Source organism: Cavia porcellus, unplaced genomic scaffold, assembly GCF_034190915.1.
Source record: "Cavia porcellus strain 051 isolate PalLab524CR breed Dunkin Hartley unplaced genomic scaffold, mCavPor4.1 scaffold_30, whole genome shotgun sequence".
NCBI classification, from domain to species: Eukaryota; Metazoa; Chordata; class Mammalia; order Rodentia; family Caviidae; genus Cavia; species Cavia porcellus.
This window is the reverse complement of record NW_026947513.1, coordinates 14,109,171-14,123,268: the sequence shown is the minus strand read 5'-3', so window position 1 is coordinate 14,123,268 and position 14,098 is coordinate 14,109,171. Positions and strand designations below refer to the sequence as shown.

Here is a 14,098-nt window from a genome sequence, read left to right as displayed (position 1 = left end):
CTTGTATAATAGTAAATCATAATTTTCTGAAGAAAGATAATTTTGTGGAAGAAGATATACTGAGCCAATTTTCAAATATTATTTTATATTTATAAATTGAATGTGCAATTAGTAACACTTTGACATTTTTACAATATATAATTTCTTTACATCTCACTTCAGTGCCAGAAAAATAAAGCATTACTTAACATTTAGAGGTATGCAACCTGTTTCTAATTAAAATAATTTTTCAAAACTGCTATGTAGCACAGTAGAAGTCCCACTCATGGATAAGTGAAAATGTTTCAGTTTGATATAGGCAAATTACCATATTTAGTATTTGAAATTTTCAGGTAGATTCATATAGATCTATATTTAGCAGAAATTTCTTTTTAATTCATCACAATAAATAAACTTTTATTTTATTTTTGGGGAAGTACCAAGAATTGAACTCAGGACCTCACTCTTGATAGGCAACTGCTTCACAGCTGAGCCTTAGATTTTCATTCTAGAATCCAAATCACTTGCTAAAAACATATACAGAAATTCACAGAATTATAGTCTCAAAGTCAAATACTTGTCTAAGAATATCCTTTCCCTGGTTTCTCAATTAAATGACATAATAGTAACAAATATAAATGTGACTATCAGATTGCGAAGTGCTGCTCAACCAAGGAAAAACTGCAAGGCAGAAAGGCAAAAGAGGCCTGAGCAAAATATTCTAGAAAGAATCAGAAAGCAGCATTTATTGTAAAGAAACGCGAAATAGCCCTTAGCAACTGAACTGAGAGGAAACACAGATTTGTACACAAATATGACTATATCTCGACCGGGCCAAGGTGAACCAACTGAGTTATACGCAGGAAATTCTGACTTGGAAGTGGGTTTATAGAGCTCAGGACAGGTAGCAGGCATGTTTTCTTAAGCACTATTATTGCAACTTTTCTAAAATTCAAAGAACAATCATGAGAAAGAGATATGAATAGCTTATTCCTAAGCAAGAATATCCCACCCACCCAAGGAGGCTCTGATTGTTGTCCCTGGAGCCCTGGCTTTGGCCACAGTGTCTTTCCCAGATGCATCCCGACTCCCTCTCCTGCTTCCCTGGCTGCCTGCCCCTTTTCTGTAACTCCCTTTGCCACAACACTTCCCACTCTCCTCCAGCCTTGTGGACAAGGGTCACTCAGAGAAATCTCTCCTTGCCACAGGTCCCCATTCCTTCCAGTTTACATCATTGTTGGAGAGCATTGAAGCTGAATACTCGTGTAGGGCTGCGGTGGTCCGGGCATGGATGAGCTGAGGATGAAGACATACCTTAGAAGGCAAGATAGGCCACTGCTGAGGCCACCTAGAAACTATGTGGATAGTTCTTCTCAGCTAGTATCATCTGTTGGTCTGAGGGGTCCTGAAACCCCTCCCAAGATCCTGCTAAGGTTTCTTCCATTGTCCACTCAACTCCTAGCTTATTCTGATTAAATATGGGCTGCCTGGCATTGGTCAGCCAGCCGGCGAGCAGAGTTATGAGCTCTGCCGAGGATTTCACTCCTCTGCCATGAACCCATTTGGGAGATTGGGGGTTTAGGCACAGACCAAACACATTATGTCTTAGGGAAACTGGCTGTTTAGATTACTGTTGGGAGCTCTTGTTGGGTTAAGAAAATGGTGCACAAAAATAGACCTTAAACCCATCCACACCTGGTTCATTCTCCCCTAGTCTCTTTTTACCTTCTTGTTTTACTAGGGAGAGATCCAAATCGTTAAGTTAGGATGTCTTTTCTGAAAACTTTGTTAAAAGATGCATATAACTGTAGCAATTGGCAAGAGTAAGTGCATTTGTGAGGTTTGGGTGCTAAATATAAGATTTAATCACAATATTTTAACACGTTTATTTTTGCTCTGTCCAATTTCCTTTTGGCATGAGCTCAAATATCCCCTTAATGTCAGTAATTGCTTTATTCTACTCAGGAAGTGATTTGATAATGGACACACAGCTTGGCAACATGCAAGTTAATGAATCATTTTCAAATTTGTATCTCGGTTTCATTAAGTTATTAAATGTCTCAACTTATGTAGATAAAATTATTTTATACATATTAACAGCAGTAGGCACTTAAAATATTCTATCATCTTTTATACCTAAGCATCATCACATAGGTATCTTCAGTATTACACTGTCATGTTCTACTTTTATTTTACTAAAACTAGGGACCCACATATCTTGTGTAAAGAATGTAACTTTAGTCTCAATAGTATCTTGGTCTCATGGGAAACATTTTGGAAATACTGACTCTATGTCAAGAAAGGTAGATCATCATTTTGTTCAGGAATTCAGGTAAATACAACATTCCAGATAATATTTGATGAACATTTTCATTGTAATGTTCAAAAAGCCAGGGAACATTGAGACTAACACATGCATCAAAATTTTAGGCTATAAACATAAATTTCTCTTTTATACTTGCAAGTTTAGAATTATAAAATATGTACTACAAAGACTTAGTTTTCAGAGTCTAAATAGATTTTGGTCCACGATCAATTTCCACTTTTCCTATGAAAAATGCTGTTGTGGACTTTTCATTAAATAAAAAATATATTATGCTTTTCTCATTTAAAATAAACCTATATCTCTCCATTATTCCTCTGTACATCATCTCTCAGTACTGCCGCATTGCCTTTTCCTGATACAGATTAATGGGTAAGTAGCCTACATTCAGTAACTCAATTTTATTTTTATATGATTTTGTCTTTTCATGTTAACTAAATTCAGTGCTACTCTAGTATTATATTTTAAAATATGTTTATAAAAGCCAATGCACATATTTTTTAAGTTTTACTGTAGTGTTTCCCTCTGTTTGCCACTCTTTCTGACCTCAGATCTAACCTGTTCTGGTTGCAGTGTCTCTCCCTTGGTGTGTCGCTTGCTCTAACACGTCTAGTGCACATAGCATTTGTGTTTCCCTTGCTTGGTTCTCAGTATGTTGCTCTGTACAAGCTCATTTCTTCCCTGAACTTCAAATTTTCATATAATACTAATGACTTTCCTTTCTTTTTTGATGACATTATTTTCTAATTAAAAATTTTAGTGTCAGGATTATGTCCTTAATTTTCTATTTGATGATTCTATATAATTAACTTAGTTTCATAGTATAAACATTGAACTCATGGTCTTCCTCAGACCTCCAAATTTTTTTCTACTTCAAAAAATGTATTTATATTATCCAATTGTCATCCAAACCCAGAACTCAGTCTTTTTAAGCTTTTTATTCTATCTCCCAAATGATTTTGTTCTCCACCTAGACATTTGGTTAACCATTCGGTTAATAGTAGGCACTTTTTTAGGTATAAGAACACAATGATGAACGAGGAAAACAGGAGGCAGAGTGACAATAAATAAGTACAAATAAATAAAGCATATTATTTTAGAAAATGGAAAGTAATAAGATATTTAGTGATGATATTTAGCCTGGTTGAAAAATAGCATGTATCATGTATGCCTACATTGACTATGTATTATAGAAAATAATAGTTATCTGAAATGAAATTTGCTTCTCTTTCACTGTAAGAAATAAATTTTTGACAGCAGCTTGCATGGTGTCCTCAATTCATCAGAGACTCTAGATTTACTTTCTCCTACAAGTCTTATCAAAAATCAAGGTTATTTTTCAATTCCTGAAGGCTGTTGGGATTTCAACTACCTTTTCTCATTTTTAGGCAGCAGAGGACTTAAAGCACAGAAGAGGACAAAAAAATAAAATAAAAGAACCAGCCAGAAACCAAAGAGACTGACACCTTTTGATATTAACCCTGATACTCGTAAAAACATGCCCACTAAACTCTACTTGCCTACATCATGTTGTCTTTTTGTTGGTTCCATTGTTATTCCCAAGGAGATTGCACTCCTTTATTAAGGAACTGTAGGAAGGATCTGGAATAGGCATACATCTCTACCAAGTAGCTGTTTGGCTGACTTTAACCGGAAGGGCATTTTGTGAGGAAGTCAAATCTCAGCACATATTTGTAATGATCGTGTACTATTGATTTCATTTCCCTAATAAACCACTTTGAATCTGATTCTTAGTCTCCATCCCTCAGGCTTTACCCTCCATCAGTAAAGGTCCTCACTACCCCTCCCCCTTAAGAGTACAATTTCCCTAACTATTCGTGTATTTTCAGTACGATCACCACACAATCAATCCTCCATGATGCTGTCCCAGAGCGTTTCGAAACAGAACTCTGATCCTTGAACTTTCCTGATTAAAATCTTTTAAATTTTCTCTATTGACTCAACGAAGGAGCCACAGACGGTTTTCATAGAAAGCTCCATGACTACATAATAATTTACTGTTTTATTTACCTTCCTTCACTAAATTCTAACTATGAGCCTTGCACAATCAAAGCATTAAAATGATTCCTGGTTTTAAATTTTGTTACTGGACTCCCTTTTCAAAAATATGCATTCTTCCTTCAAGTACATTTAGAAAAATCATGCCCACTTTTCTTCATATTTCACTCAGGATTAAACTGTTAGTTTAACTCTTAATATCATATTTTCAGGTCAGAATGCCATCTATAATCAATGAAAAATGATTTTTTAGCTATAAATATTGTTTATTTTTATCATTCTAACTATTGATCTTCCATAATACACTCTGACTTATCTGACATAAAGACTGTGACTTCTGTTTCTCTATTCAATTGCCTTTGTTCTAAGGCAAGCACAATCTAGATGCACAGTAACATTTCTTTGCATAAATTAAATCCATCAGCTTCCCAGGATGAAATTTTAAGGCCCAGTCTGCAACTACCTTGTCTTTGTTTAGAGCATCATTTCATATTTTCTCTGTTGTAGTCACTCCCTTCTCCTTTTCATGCTATTTTAGGTCCCAATGAACCTGTCTACTCATAGCCACTGTCTCCACACACTGAAAATTAATGCATTAGCACATTCTCAATCAATTTAACTCTGTCATTTGTTCATTGTCTTGTTGTTCTTTACATCATCAGAGATATAAAACTCATATAGCCATATAATAGAATAATAAATTTGAAAAATTTATTTAATAAATTCATATTGTTACAGTAGAATTCGTAATTTTTCAAGAATAAGTCCTATGTTCTTTGCAGGTTTATATTTCATTTTCATTTCCGCTGCCTTCACCTATGTTTGGTCTGTGTGCAGAGAGATGTGTCTCTAAAGGAGGCATCACTGAGCACAGGGTGTCCTGTTAGAGACATCAGTGTGTGGAGGAGGGGTGCATCTTGGGATATGACAGAGTCCAGTGGACGTGAGCTGCTGATTCGAAAGGATCTGCAAGCTTCACAGAAGACTGACTACCAAAGTGCCATCACAGGCTGATCCACAGCATATTCGTCTCTTGAAATCTTAAGTAAAAGTGACTAGATCTGGGCAGGGGAAGTTTAGTTTGAAAGTGGATTCAATGCTTACTCTCTTCAGAGATTCTGAGATAAGGAACTAAGGGCTGGGCATGAAGTAAAGAAAGCCAAACGATTATTTAGCTGATTGGCTAAAAATTAGGTGGGTTTTTTGCATTGACTTACAGTCCCATTGTAAAGTGATCTCTCAATTCAAAATAAGAATACTGCAATTACTTCCATATATTCTAAGAACCCAATGAAGCACATAAATATATTTTACAACATTGATTTTATTAATCCACTAGGCAGCACTGCATTCCACCAAAATCACGTGCAATTAAAATGAAGTTGTATATGGGGTAGAGGAGCATGTGGGAAATAGAACATTCTCCTAGTAAAAAATATCCACAGGAATGAGAAGGATCATGTACCCGATTTTTCTTTTCTGGTGTCAGCGCACGCTTTACTTATAATAAGAAACCAAAATCTCTATCCATTTCCAATGGAAGTTTTGCTTCAACTCAGATCAACAAAACATCATCTTTCTCTTCCAGTGTCCGAGTGATAGAAAATTGTTCCTCTATTTCAAAATCAAAACTAAATATTATTTGCTCTATGAAATTGTCCCAAATCTCATCAGCTCAACTTATCTTGCCCTCTACCATGTTCCCAGAACATTTGGCTTATATACAAATTTAAAAACATGTCAAACTTGACAGGGATATAGCTCAGCAGCACAGGTATCTGCCTGGAAAGTGGGAGGTTATGAGTTTGATCCCCAGTACCAAAATGAAGAACGAAGGAGCAGGAGCAGGAACAGGAGCAGAAGCAGGAGAAGGAGGAGCAGGAGCAGGAGATGGAGACGGAGGAGAAGGAGCAGGAGAAGGAGGAGGAGGAGAAGGGAAGTGGAAGGGGAAGGAGAAAAAGAATTGTCTTTTTCACTTTATGCTTTCATTTGCAAATATTCAGGCTCCTAATTCAGGGTCATACAGTTTTTAAATTACAGAAATGGTACTCTGATTAAGTACTTGGGGATTCAAAGTATAACGGCATGAGATTGACCACTGAATCTAGTCCTTACTAGCTGAGTAACCGAAAACAGATTATCTATGTTTTCTCTTCCCTTAATATCTTTATCTCTAAAATTGAGGGGAGATGGGGATGAACAAAATACATAATAGGATGGGTACGATTTAAAACTAAGATAAATGAATAAAATGAATTTTAGTACTTGAACAGTCCTTACATTTTACTTAGTGTTATTACATACTTGACAAACAGTTATAACCATTAGGAAATTGGATTTAAACATGTCTTCTTTTTATCTTTTAATGCTAAACTCAAGGTCAAATTAATTTTTAAAATTCCTGCTCATGCCACTATATAATTTTTTCATTTTTCTGAGTTCTTCTAATATTTATAGCATACATCAAAAAGCTAGGCATTTGATTATGAAATTATTTTTCTTATACTCTTAATACTCAACATTTGAGTATTGTGATGTAGATTTCTGACATAATATATGTTACATGTGTACCCAAAGAAGATGAACTGAGAATTTTAAAGAAAATTCAATTGCTATTTGGAAAACGATAACGAAAGAAAAAATAATGTGGCATTTGAAGCTGTCTAATATCTTTTCTCATAACTGTAATCTGCTATGTCTGTTGGATTTGAAGATATTATTTCTCTTGATCATCAATGATATCAAGCTGAAAGACAATCCATTCTCTTCCTTATTTTAGGAATACTATACAAGAATATACCTCTACAAAATTGAAATGTTATATCACATGCCACTTGATTTTGCAGTCTCTTACCTGATAAACTCATTTCCTTTGCAAAACACTGTCAACACAGATCATTTTCTTTTTTTTTATTTCATTTGGCCAAAAGTTTTTTCTTTATATAAATTTTACACCTTTTACATTTACACTGCCAAGTCTCCTGCATTTCAGAGTCATGAAAACTGTAAGTTTAATATTCCAGGAAATCATAAATTTCAGATATTTAGAAACATTCATTTGGTTCTCTTGGAGTTATCTTCACTAGATTGCAAAAGAAATTAATGGAAGTATTCCATTAGTATATCTTGGCTATCTTCCTTTGCAATAGTGACACTATACTAATATTTTAAAATGTTGTACTTTAAGTGAACACCATTCTTATTCTGTAACATGGTCATGACAGTACAACCTAAAATACTTGTCATCATTGTTTTGGACAATCTATTTCAATTAATGAAGCTTGCAAAACATGCATCATTGTCTTTGTTTCTTCAATTTGGTATCTTCATCATTAAGATGTTTCATGTTGAATCTATCATCAAAATATTAGATTATTTTTTCAAATTTGATTGCTATGTATACACTAACACTTAAAAAGGTCTAAAATAACAGATGTCTATAGAATTCATGGTTTCATGTTGACCAGATAGTTGACGTAGTCTAGTAGGTCACTGACCTTTGCTCTTCCTTTTCTGGAGTGTGGCTGGTTGTTGTATTGGCTGAGTCACGGGTAGTACAGTATGCCGCCACTCACACAGCAGGAAATTGTGAGACTTTTGGCCAGGTCAGGCAAGGAGAGGCTCTAGGTCTCATATTTACAGTAATCTACATATGGAGGTCACAGAATTTCAAATAAAAACTCCATAACCTTAGGAGGCCAGGGCTCAGAAGTTCTCCAGCATTATGCATCATATTAAAAAAATTAGACCAAATAATAAAGGCAAACCACTTTGAGGGATGAAATAATGAACTCTAACTTTTTCATGAAAGGTACTAAAACTTCTTACCTCATTCTATAAATGAATATAGAAAATATCTTCTACTGTCATAAAAAGTTCAGTACCTAAAACAAAAGTTATGAATTTAAGAAGGAAAGTACAGCTATCTATTCAAACTTATAATATTCTATGCCTTCATTCATGACACATACAAAATATTTTATGTGCAATGCAATTTTGCCAACCATGATAAACTATAAATGTTATTATTAATAAAAACATCCCTAACCATGCAGCCATAGGCATAATAGTTATTAGAAAAAACTATCAAACTATAATCTCAGAACTAGGCATAAAATTGTCGCCAAAGGCTCCTGTGCTCAGAAGTGATACATCTGGAGAGAAAAGTGTTGGATCGTGGCAGTACTTTGCTTGTTAGTGGATTAAACACTGGATGAATTCCTGATGGTATATGCTTTTAAGAGGTCAGGACTAGTTAAAGAATGTGGGATTTGGGAGTCTTGCTTGAAAGGATGTAACTCTTATTTTGGTTCCTGATTTCTCTCTGCTTAACGACAGCCATGAATTGAACAGCTTCCTGCAATCATGCCCTTTGCTCATTAAAACCAGTTGAAGATAGACTGAACTCTCTGAAACAGTGAGCCAACATTAAACTTCTTCAGTATGACTGTTGGGTGGTCTGCATTTAATTAGGTATTCACTACCATACAGAGGGAGTTGCTATTATTACTCTTTCTGTATTTTGTTGATGGAGAAAATAAGGCACAGAGATTTCCATCATATCTCAGGTAAGTTCTAATAAGTTTTTAATGTTCTACCACTTAAATAATTTATTTCTGATATTTTAAACTTATTTTTCCTTGATCATGTCTTTTTATTTCCTTTTGTTTCACCAATATTCCCTAATAAAATTGCAAATAAGACACAATCCTTGTTTTGTCACTTCTAGGAACACAGATTGATCTCCTTCTGGAAAACTAAACATATGCTCCATTGAAGACTCAACTAGAAAACAGATATTCGAAACACAGCCATGTTATTGATGTAATTCATGTGTTAACAGATGTCTGGCTGAGTTCCTTACTATCTGCTAGGAACTGCTTTTCAGCTTCTAAAAACTGCTCTCAAATCTTTCATGTGAATACCTTTGATAGATGTGTTGGAAAATCAGTTTGCTTCTTCCAATTCATTAAGACGAACAGTTCATGGGAACATTTTAAGCCTGTTTCTTCAAAATGGGCCAAAACATTTCAAAACCTCATTTGCCTGAATGAACTCAGAATATGCCAAGTTCAGGTTCTCAATCCTTCCTTTCTAACCTCCTGAATTGTTCACTTAGCAAATGACTTTGTATTTCTTAGGAACTAGAGATGAAAGTCACCAAACAGGATGCCCCCATTTACAAAATATGCATCTCTCTTGTCACTTTTGTACATTTATTCTTTTTTAAAATAGTAGTGGTAATTTCTATTGTTAATCTATTTCTTTTTTTCCCATCTATTTCTTTGTTTTCCATCTTTTTATCTATCATACTGAGTATAGATTATCTTTGTATTTTGTAATTCAATACTTTCTTTTTTTTGCAAATGCCACTATTTACATGTATCTCAACCTATAGTGTTGTTATTTTGTCTTTACCATCTTTATGTTCCCCAAGGGAACGCTGCAAATACTGTCCTCTAATTTTCTTACATGAACATTTGCAATATATACATATATATTTGCAATATATACAGATGCCGTCTTTTCATACTTCACATACATCAGTTCTATAAGCAAAAAATCAACTTTCACCCTGTTCTCTCTAAAACATCTTAATTTTATCCTATATAGGTTATAAGATCTCAATTAACAATATATGTTCTTGCACTATGACCTTTTTGCCATTCTAACTATCTTCTAACCTTCAATCTTTTCATGATAGAAATTCTTAAAAGACTACAGTCTTCCTTCCAATACATTTCTGAAATCCCTTCAATTTAGCTTTTGCCCTTACCATTTTATTGAGTTCTTGACAAAGGTCACCACTATCTTATTCTTTACTTAATCTAATAGACACCTTTTATTTTTTATCATATTTGAACTCTTTTTGACACTTTACACTGCTGATCTTTTCTTTTATTCTTGACATTCTCTCCTTGTCTTGCTTAAAAGTTCTACAACCATTGTAATCCAGTTTTCTCTTTCTTTAGTGGATTTCTGTCCCTCTACTTAGCCATACAAACTTTTTTCTTCTTTATATACTCTGTTAGTCTCTGTAACCCATATCTTCAGCTCAAACCTCTGGTCTAATGAAGCAGATCTATATCCCTGTTAGTTTCTTCCTCTATCTCCAGAAATATTTATTTTCTTGGTTTGCATAGCCTAGAAATAGTACAAAGTCTAAATTTTCATCTTCACTGCTGGCATCACTCTACATTTCCTATTTTGACAAAAATTAATTTCAATAGTATTGCACTGCTCAGTGTCCCCAACTAATCATTTATGTATAAAAATTCTAATTGAAATTGATGTCTCTTAATTTGGTACTTGTTTCATATTATATAAATACATGTATCAACATCAACTCATTAATAGACTTTTAACTTCAACCCCATTATTTCGAGGAATATAACCTCTCTACCACAACCAAAATAGTGCTCAAGAATACAATCTGAATTTGGGAGCAATATCTCATGCTGGGTAGGCTCAGGACCCAGGAGGCTGAGGCAAGTTAAGCACTGCAAATTTGAGACTGGGCTGGCCTACAAAGAAAGATCTTCAAAAAACGAAAATAAAAACAAAACAAAAAATACAAATTTGATTATGTGTTCATTTTGCTTAAAACCTTTTAGAAAACATTACTAAATCCAGAATAAAATACAAATGTGAATATATTGCTTATGAAGAATTAACCAGTATCTAATAACATAGTTTATTGCTTGAACTCAGCATTTTAAATCTGTTACAAAATTCATGTCTGGATGAATTAACACCTGATGATTTTTATATACTGAATATTTCAGTTTCTATTTGTTGGTTTACCTTTACTTAAGAATTTATTTCATTACAATTTCATAGCATTACTGTTTTCTATTTATTTTATATCATCTTTTGAATTTTTGCCATGGAATGAAATTAAATATAATAAAACTCAGCCTGGAGTTTCTTAACCCGCGTGTGTGTGTGTGTGTGTGTGTGTGTGTGTGTGTAAGTTAAAATTAAGGCCCAGATTTTCTTCACAACATTAGAGAGAAGAGAGACAGAAAGAGAAAGAGTCCTGCTTGAGTGTTAAGCCTGATGTCACCAGCATGCCAGTGTATTTTCTCATTATTTTTCAGCTTTTGCAAATACACACTTTTTCTGGCTGCATGTTTCTTTTATAGATATGTTTCATTGATCACTCTACTATCGTGGCCATATTCCTTAACCACAGTAAACCTGAAGAAGAGTTTACAGGGACACTGCATGATACTTGTATGAGGCATGTTTGCCTCATACAAAGTACCACACTTTGCAATTGAGTCTTAGGTGTCATCATGACAACATTCTTCTTGGGGGTTTGAGCTCTTTAAGAACCACAATGGGACACTAGAACTGAGATATTTTTACTCTAATATCCACATATATATTGCATATTTTAATGCTGCTTCTTTAAAATAAACTTCGTCATTTGAGAAAAACAGCTCTCCACCATTATTAACATTTAACTTACATGTTTCTACGTATTTATGTAAATTTGAAGCTACTCTTTCTAGGCAGTCTGGTTACAGGCATAAACAAGACCTGGAATTTAGTCTTCATTACACCTACCAAACTAGGACAGCTCGAGCAAAAACCATTTCTGTGATCCACCAACTCTAAGAGATAGTAATATTTCTTTAATTCCCATAAAATTATCACGACTTGGTTTATTAGAATTTATTTATACTTCAGCTTTTGCTAGTGGTTTGGTAAAGACCGCTGAACTTATTGGTTATGGCTTGTAGCTAGATGTTCCCCCAAAGCCTCATGTGCTCACAGGGTGGGGAGGCTTTTCAGATGTGGTTGGATCCAGGGTGTAAGCCTAGGATCAATGGTGTATAGTACTGGATGAGTCCACTAATTGGTTTATCACAGTTTTGGGTATGGATACTGGGAAGCCTCCCACTGGATGTGGATGGCACCAACCAAAAGGCAAGCAGCTTGGATGGAATAAAATGGAAAAGGAAGCTTTTGTTGGCAGCTTCTGGCATGCTCTGCCATGCATTGTATCTCCTTTGCCATGCTCCTCTCCCATGCTGTCTTGTCTTGGAACCAGACAACAAGGGACTGAAACCTCTAGTAACTGTGAGCTAAAATATATCCTTAGCTTTGTGTGTGAGGTATTTTTTTTAAATAAATGCTTATCTCAAATATGAAAAGTAATGCTAATTATCCCCAAAATTGTGTTCAGTTTAACAAATACAAAACAAGGCTTCTGAGAAAAAAAAATCTTACAATTAGGTACAAAATACTTAATAATATACTTTGATATTCAGTGGATATGTCTGACAAAATAATTTTTACCAACTTAGCTTAGAAAAAAAGTGTATTTTGAAATTTAGTTAAAACGGGGCTGGGGATTTAGCTCTGTGGTGTAAGCACCTGCCTTGCAAGCAGGTGGTCATGATTTTGATCCCCAGTACCAATAAAAAGATTTAAAAAAAAAAAGAAATTTAGTTAAATACATGAATGATCTAATGAAGTGTGTAACTCTGTTCAATGGGTAGCCAGCATTTTCAATTGTGATCTGCATATGCCTCCAGAAAATAATAGCAAATGTGCTTCACAGTGCAGGAGATCAAGACCATTCACTGACTGTGGGGAACAGAACCAGGGCTCATTAAGAAATGGTCTCTGCCTCAAAACCAGCACTATGACAGGGCAGCTGCCAAAGTGGGGGCAGCCAGAGCCAAGCCTCTGTCTATGAGTCAGTGCCATTCGCTGGGTGGGGAGAGAACAAGACCTCACCAGGAGGTGATCGCTGCCTAAAAACCATATCATTTTCATTGTTTTCTTGTGTTATGTTTTATTTTGTTTTGTTTTGTTTAATTATGTTAAATCTGATGGCATGAGCAGCTATTTGAAAGATAGCAGGACATATTATGGTAGCCATTTTGGATTTACTATTACCTTATTTTAAAATCCTTTATTGCATTCATTGTTTTGTTTTTATTGTTTGTGCTGTATTTTGTTCTGTTGAATTTTTACTATATTCAAAGGTATCTGAAGCTATTTTGAAGAGAACAAGAAGACATTCGAAGTCCTATATCACTTATGCTAGTTTATCCTGATTGATTTTATTGTATTTTATTTTCCCTGGTTTTATCCTCTTTAAAGTTAAAAAAAAAAAAAAAAAACATAAAGGAGATAAAATACCTTATGACCTCCCTGCCAAACACCATCTGTATCTCACGAGTGTCAACCCACAAAGCTATCAAGTGATTTAAAAATATGAATGCTTCACAAGTTTGCATGTCCCCTTGCACAGGGGCCATGCTAATGTTCCTCTGCATCACTGCAACTTCAGCATATATGCTGCCAAAACAAGCATGAGTGTCAGATATTTTAACTAAGCTACATGAAAAGTAACCAATGCATAATTCTATTTAAAAAGATAAAAAGCACTACAGAGATACCAAATGCAACTATAAGCATCAATATTTGGGAGGGAAAAACATGTCATTCATCTTAGACCTGGTATCTCAGATAGAGCGTGAGTCCGTATGTGCTTGTGTGCGTGTGTGTGTGTGTGTGTGTGTGTGTGTGTGATCATTATTATTTTATTTCTCCTGGAATAAGACCATGCTCTGTCCTAATGACACTATACTTAAGGAGAAAGTAATCAAGTGAAATCAGACTATCCTAAGAAAACTAAAATGGGCCACCTATATTTATCTCCTTTTCTCCCCACAAAATACCTTTAAGTGACACTATGGAGAGCTCATTTTAGGCTAACTGCAGAGTGACAGTTTTCTCCTTCTGTAGAAAAAGGAT

The 14,098-nt window shown here is 34.8% G+C and overlaps 1 non-coding gene across 1 annotated transcript; it reads right to left on the bottom strand.

Moving 5' to 3' along the window:
* Positions 1-13,548: 13,548 nt before the first annotated feature.
* LOC111756042 (U6 spliceosomal RNA) lies at positions 13,549-13,655 on the bottom strand. The gene has a single exon (XR_002790545.1). It is a non-coding gene; the product is annotated as a U6 spliceosomal RNA (small nuclear RNA).
* Positions 13,656-14,098: the final 443 nt, after the last annotated feature.